The sequence below is a fragment of the Rhipicephalus microplus genome, unplaced genomic scaffold (assembly GCF_043290135.1).
Source record: "Rhipicephalus microplus isolate Deutch F79 unplaced genomic scaffold, USDA_Rmic scaffold_14, whole genome shotgun sequence".
In the NCBI taxonomy this organism is placed as follows: domain Eukaryota; kingdom Metazoa; phylum Arthropoda; class Arachnida; order Ixodida; family Ixodidae; genus Rhipicephalus; species Rhipicephalus microplus.
This window is the reverse complement of record NW_027464587.1, coordinates 15,244,621-15,252,251: the sequence shown is the minus strand read 5'-3', so window position 1 is coordinate 15,252,251 and position 7,631 is coordinate 15,244,621.

The following is a 7,631-nucleotide window of genomic DNA, read 5'->3' as shown; positions in this document are numbered from 1 at the left end:
AGGTAGCAACACGTGGCAGAGAGTGGCGGTGATCATCTGCACTGCGAAAACCAGCGTGTTAGAAGACAGCATTGTGGCGCTGCCACCGAGCCCACATAGCGGTCACGATGGTCGCTGCTCCTTTAGAGTTGCCGAACTTGACAGTGTCCCTTTCGATGCAGGATCCCATGATGGCTGGAGCATCCACTAGTAGGATGTCGATATGCATTCCTCAGGCGAAGTCAAGACAAGCGGAACGGCAATCTGATTTGGGAAATGGTAGAATGATGGCGCATGCTCCGTTGGCGCCACGGTGCATACCGTCTGAACAGGAGGCAGCAACACGTGGCAGAGAGTGGCGGTGATCAACTGCAAGGCGAAAACCAGCGTGTTAAAAGACAGCTTTGTGGCGCAGCCACCGAGCCAACAAAGCGGTCGTGATGGCCGCTGCTTCTTTATAGTTGGCGAACTTGACAGTGTCCCTTTCGATGCGAAATCCCATGATGGCTGGAGCATCCACTAGAAGGATGTCGATATGCGTTCCTCAGGCGAAGCCAAGACAAGCAGAACGGCAATCTGATTTGGGTAGTGGTAGAACGACGGTGCATGCTCCATTGGTGCCACGGGGCATAACATCTGCACAAGAGGCAGCAACACGTGGTAGAGAGTGGCGGTGATCATCTGTACGGCGAAAACCAGCGTGTTAGAAGACAGCGTTGTGGCGCAGCCACCGAGCCAACAAAGCAGTCGCAATGGTCGCGGCTCATTTATAGTTGGCGAACTTGAAAGTGTCCCTTTCGATGCAGAATCCCATGATCACTGGAGCATCCAATAGTAGGGTGTCGATTTGCGTTCCTCCGGCGAAGCGAAGAAAAGCGGAACGGCACTCTGAATCGAGTATTGGTAGAATGATGGCGCATGCTCCATTGGCGCCACGGTGCATACCGTCCGCACAAGAAGCAGCAACACGTGGCACAGAGCGGCGGTGATAATCTGCAGGCGAAAACCAGCGTGTCAGAAGACAGCGTTGTGGCACAGCCACCCAGCCCACAAAGCGGTCGCGATGGTCGCTGCTCCTTTATAGTTGGCGAACTTGACATTGTCCCTTTCGATGCGGAATCCCATGATTACTGGAGCATCCAGTAGTAGGATGTCGTTATGCGTTCCTTCGGCAAAGCCAAGACAAGCGGAATGGCAATCTTATTTCGGTAGTTGTAGGATGATGGCGCGTGCTCTCTTGGTGCCACGGTGCATACCGTCTGCACAAGAGGTAGCAACACGTGGCAGAGAGTGGCGGTGATCATCTGCACTGCGAGAACCAGCGTGTTAGAAGACAGCGTTGTGGCGCAGCCACCGAGCCCACAAAGCGGTCACGATGGTCGCTGCTCCTTTAGAGTTGCCGAACTTGACAGTGTCCCTTTTGATGCAGGATCCCATGATGGCTGGAACATCCACTAGTGGGAGGTCGATATGCGTTCCTCAGGCGAAATCAGGATAAGCGGAACGGCAATCTTATTTCGGTAGTGGTAGAATGATGGCGCGTGCTCTCTTGGCGCCATGGTGCATACCGTCTGCACAAGAGGTAGCAACACGTTGCAGAGAGTGGCGGTAATCATCTGCACTGCGAAAACCAGCGTGTGAGAAGACGCGGTGGCGCAGCCACCGAGCCCACAAAGTGGTCGTGATGGTCGCTGCTCCTTTATAGTTGGCGAACTTGACAGTGTCCCTTTCGATGCGGAATCCCATGATGGCTGGAGCATCCACTAGTAGGATGTCGGTACGCGTTCCTCCGGCGAAGCCAAGACAAGCGGAACGGCAATCTGATTTGGGTAGTGGTAGAACGATGGTGCATGCTCCATTGGTGCCACGGGGCATAACATCTGCACAAGAGGCAGCAACACGTGGTAGAGAGTGGCGGTGATCATCTGTACGGCGAAAACCAGCGTGTTAGAAGACAGCGTTGTGGCGCAGCCACCGAGCCAACAAAGCAGTCGCAATGGTCACGGCTCATTTATAGTTGGCGAACTTGAAAGTGTCCCTTTCGATGCAGAATCCCATGATCACTGGAGCATCCAATAGTAGGGTGTCGATTTGCGTTCCTCCGGCGAAGCGAAGAAAAGCGGAACGGCAATCTGAATCGAGTATTGGTAGAATGATGGCGCATGCTCCATTGGCGCCACGGTGCATACCGTCCGCACAAGAAGAAGCAACACGTGGCACAGAGCGGCGGTGATAATCTGCAGGCGAAAACCAGCGTGTTAGAAGACAGCGTTGTGGCACAGCCACCCAGCCCACAAAGCGGTCGCGATGGTCGCTGCTCCTTTATAGTTGGCGAACTTGACATTGTCCCTTTCGATGCGGAATCCCATGATTACTGTATCATCCAGTAGTAGGATGTCGTTATGCGTTCCTTCGGCAAAGCCAAGACAAGCGGAATGGCAATCTTATTTCGGTAGTTGTAGGATGATGGCGCGTGCTCTCTTGGCGCCACGGTGCATACCGTCTGCACAAGAGGTAGCAACACGTGGCAGAGAGTGGCGGTGATCATCTGCACTGCGAGAACCAGCGTGTTAGAAGACAGCGTTGTGGCGCAGCCACCGAGCCCACAAAGCGGTCACGATGGTCGCTGCTCCTTTAGAGTTGCCGAACTTGACAGTGTCCCTTTCGATGCAGGATCCCATGATGGCTGGAGCATCCACTAGTAGGAGGTCGATATGCGTTCCTCAGGCGAAATCAAGACAAGCGGAACGGCAATCTGATTTGGGTAGTGGTAAAACGATGATGCATGCTCCATTGGTGCCACGGGGCATACCATCTGCACGAGAGGCAGCAACACGTGGTAGAGAGTGGCGGTGATCATCTGTACGGCAAAAACCAGCGTGTTAGAAGACAGCGTTTTGGCACAGCCACCGAGCCCACAATGCGGTCGCAATTGTCGCTGCTCCTTTATAGTTGCCGAACTTGACATTGTCCCTTACGATGCGGATTCCCATGATTACTGGAGCATCCAGTAGTAGGATGTCGATATGCATTCCTTCAGCGAAGCCAAGACAAGCGGAACGGCAATCTTATTTCGGTAGTGGTAGAATGATGGCGCGTGCTCTCTTGGCGCCATGGTGCATACCGTCTGCACAAGAGGTAGCAACACGTGGCAGAGAGTGGCGGTGATCATCTGTACGGCAAAAACCAGCGTGTTAGAAGACATCGTTTTGGCACAGCCACCGAGCCCACAATGCGGTCGCGATTGTCGCTGCTCCTTTATAGTTGGCGAACTTGACAGTGTCCCTTTCGATGCGGAACTCATGATGGCTGGAGCATCCACAGTAGGATGTCGATATGCGTTCCTCCGGCGGAGCCAAGACAAGCGGAAGGGCAATCTTATTTCGGTAGTTGTAGAATGATGGCGCGTGCTCTGTCTGCGCCACGATGCATACCGTCAGCACCAGAGGTAGCAACACGTGGCAGAGAGTGGCGGTGATCATCTGCACTGCGAAAACCAGCGTGTTAGAAGACAGCATTGTGGCGCAGCCACCGAGCCCACATAGCGGTCACGATGGTCGCTGCTCCTTTAGAGTTGCCGAACTTGACAGTGTCCCTTTCGATGCAGGATCCCATGATGGCTGGAGCATCCACTAGTAGGATGTCGATATGCATTCCTCAGGCGAAGTCAAGACAAGCGGAACGGCAATCTGATTTGGGAAATGGTAGAATGATGGCGCATGCTCCGTTGGCGCCACGGTGCATACCGTCTGAACAGGAGGCAGCAACACGTGGCAGAGAGTGGCGGTGATCAACTGCAAGGCGAAAACCAGCGTGTTAAAAGACAGCTTTGTGGCGCAGCCACCGAGCCAACAAAGCGGTCGTGATGGCCGCTGCTTCTTTATAGTTGGCGAACTTGACAGTGTCCCTTTCGATGCGAAATCCCATGATGGCTGGAGCATCCACTAGAAGGATGTCGATATGCGTTCCTCAGGCGAAGCCAAGACAAGCAGAACGGCAATCTGATTTGCGTAGTGGTAGAACGACGGTGCATGCTCCATTGGTGCCACGGGGCATAACATCTGCACAAGAGGCAGCAACACGTGGTAGAGAGTGGCGGTGATCATCTGTACGGCGAAAACCAGCGTGTTAGAAGACAGCGTTGTGGCGCAGCCACCGAGCCAACAAAGCAGTCGCAATGGTCGCGGCTCATTTATAGTTGGCGAACTTGAAAGTGTCCCTTTCGATGCAGAATCCCATGATCACTGGAGCATCCAATAGTAGGGTGTCGATTTGCGTTCCTCCGGCGAAGCGAAGAAAAGCGGAACGGCACTCTGAATCGAGTATTGGTAGAATGATGGCGCATGCTCCATTGGCGCCACGGTGCATACCGTCCGCACAAGAAGCAGCAACACGTGGCACAGAGCGGCGGTGATAATCTGCAGGCGAAAACCAGCGTGTCAGAAGACAGCGTTGTGGCACAGCCACCCAGCCCACAAAGCGGTCGCGATGGTCGCTGCTCCTTTATAGTTGGCGAACTTGACATTGTCCCTTTCGATGCGGAATCCCATGATTACTGGAGCATCCAGTAGTAGGATGTCGTTATGCGTTCCTTCGGCAAAGCCAAGACAAGCGGAATGGCAATCTTATTTCGGTAGTTGTAGGATGATGGCGCGTGCTCTCTTGGCGCCACGGTGCATACCGTCTGCACAAGAGGTAGCAACACGTGGCAGAGAGTGGCGGTGATCATCTGCACTGCGAGAACCAGCGTGTTAGAAGACAGCGTTGTGGCGCAGCCACCGAGCCCACAAAGCGGTCACGATGGTCGCTGTTCCTTTAGAGTTGCCGAACTTGACAGTGTCCCTTTCGATGCAGGATCCCACGATGGCTGGAGCATCCACTAGTAGGAGGTCGATATGCGTTCCTCCGGCGAAGCCAAGACAAGGGGAACGGCAATCTGATTTGGGTTGGGGTAGAATGATTGCGCATGCTCTATTGGCGCCACGGTGCATACTGTCTGCACAAGAGGCAGCAACACGTGTCAGAGAGCGGCAGTGATCATCTGCAAGGCGAAAACCAGCGTGTTAGAACACAGCGTTGTGGCACAACCACCGAGCCCACAAAGTGGTCGTGATGGTCGCTGCTCCTTTATAGTTGTCGAACTTGACAGTGTCCCCTTCGATGCGGAATCCAATGATGGCTGGAGCCTCCACTCGTAGGGTGTCGATATGCGTTCTTCCGGTGAAGCCAAGACCAGGGGAACGGCAATCTGATTTGGGAAATGGTAGAATGATGGCGCATGCTCCGTTGGCGCCACGGTGCATACCGTCTGAACAGGAGGCAGCAAGACGTTGCAGAGAGTGGCGGTGATCATCTTCAAGGCGAAAACCAGCGTGTTAGAAGACAGCTTTGTGGCGCAGCCACCGAGCCAACAAAGCGGTCGTGATGGCCGCTGCTCCTTTATAGTTGGCGAACTTGACAGTGTCCCTTTCGATGCGAAATCCCATGATGGCCGGAGCATCCACCAGTAGGATGTCGATATGCGTTCCTCACGCGAAGCCAAGACAAGCGGAACGGCAATCTGATTTGGGTAGTGGTAGAACGATGGTGCATGCTCCATTGGTGCCACGGGGCATAACATCTGCACAAGAGGCAGCAACACGTGGTAGAGAGTGGCGGTGATCATCTGTACGGCGAAAACCAGCGTGTTAGAAGACAGCGTTGTGGCGCAGCCACCGAGCCAACAAAGCAGTCGCAATGGTCGCGGCTCATTTATAGTTGGCGAACTTGAAAGTGTCCCTTTCGATGCAGAATCCCATGATCACTGGAGCATCCAATAGTAGGGTGTCGATTTGCGTTCCTCCGGCGAAGCGAAGAAAAGCGGAACGGCAATCTGAATCGAGTATTGGTAAAATGATGGCGCATGCTCCATTGGCGCCACGGTGCATACCGTCCGCACAAGAAGCAGCAACACGTGGCACAGAGCGGCGGTGATAATCTGCAGGCGAAAACCAGCGTGTTAGAAGACAGCGTTGTGGCACAGCCACCCAGCCCACAAAGCGGTCGCGATGGTCGCTGCTCCTTTATAGTTGGCGAACTTGACATTGTCCCTTTCGATGCGGAATCCCATGATTACTGGAGCATCCAGTAGTAGGATGTCGTTATGCGTTCCTTCGGCAAAGCCAAGACAAGCGGAATGGCAATCTTATTTCGGTAGTTGTAGGATGATGGCGCGTGCTCTCTTGGCGCCACGGTGCATACCGTCTGCACAAGAGGTAGCAACACGTGGCAGAGAGTGGCGGTGATCATCTGCACTGCGAGAACCAGCGTGTTAGAAGACAGCGTTGTGGCGCAGCCACCGAGCCCACAAAGCGGTCACGATGGTCGCTGCTCCTTAGAGTTGCCGAACTTGACAGTGTCCCTTTCGATGCAGGATCCCATGATGGCTGGAGCATCCACTAGTAGGAGGTCGATATGCGTTCCTCAGGCGAAATCAAGACAAGCGGAACGGCAATCTGATTTGGGTAGTGGTAAAACGATGATGCATGCTCCATTGGTGCCACGGGGCATACCATCTGCACGAGAGGCAGCAACACGTGGTAGAGAGTGGCGGTGATCATCTGTACGGCAAAAACCAGCGTGTTAGAAGACAGCGTTTTGGCACAGCCACCGAGCCCACAATGCGGTCGCGATTGTCGCTGCTCCTTTATAGTTGGCGAACTTGACATTGTCCCTTACGATGCGGATTCCCATGATTACTGGAGCATCCAGTAGTAGGATGTCGATATGCATTCCTTCAGCGAAGCCAAAACAAGCGGAACGGCAATCTTATTTCGGTAGTGGTAGAATGATGGCGCGTGCTCTCTTGGCGCCATGGTGCATACCGTCTGCACAAGAGGTAGCAACACGTGGCAGAGAGTGGCGGTAATCATCTGCACTGCGAAAACCAGCGTGTGAGAAGACGCGGTGGCGCAGCCACCGAGCCCACAAAGCGGTCGTGATGGTCGCTGCTCCTTTATAGTTGGCGAACTTGACAGTGTCCCTTTCGATGCGGAATGCCTTGATGGCGGGAGCATCCACTAGTAGGATGTCGATATGCGTTCCTCCGGCGAAGCCAAGACAAGGGGAACGGCAATCTGATTTGGGTAGTGGTAGAATGATTGCGCATGCTCTATTGGCGCCACGGTGCATACCGTCTGCACGAGAGGCAGCAACACGTGGTAGAGAGCGGCAGTAATCATCTGCAAGGCGAAAACCAGCGTGTTAGAAGACAGCGTTGTGGCACAACCACTGAGCCCACAAAGTGGTCGTGATGGTCGCTGCTCCTTTATAGTTGTCGAACTTGACAGTGTCCCTTTCGATGCGGAATCCAAGGATGGCTGGAGCCTCCACTCGTAGGGTGTCGATATGCGTTCCTGCGGTGAAGCCAAGACCAGGCGAACGGCAATCTGATTTGGGAAGTGGTAGAATGATGGCGCATGCTCCGTTGGCGCCACGGTGCATACCGTCTGCACAAGAGGCAGCAACACGTGGCAGAGAGTGGCGGTGATCATATGCAAGGCGAAAACCAGCGTGTTAGAAGACAGCGTTGTGGCGCAGCCACCGAGCCAACAAAGCGGTCGTGATGGCCGCTGCTCCTTTATAGTTGGCGAACTTGACAGTGTCCCTTTCGA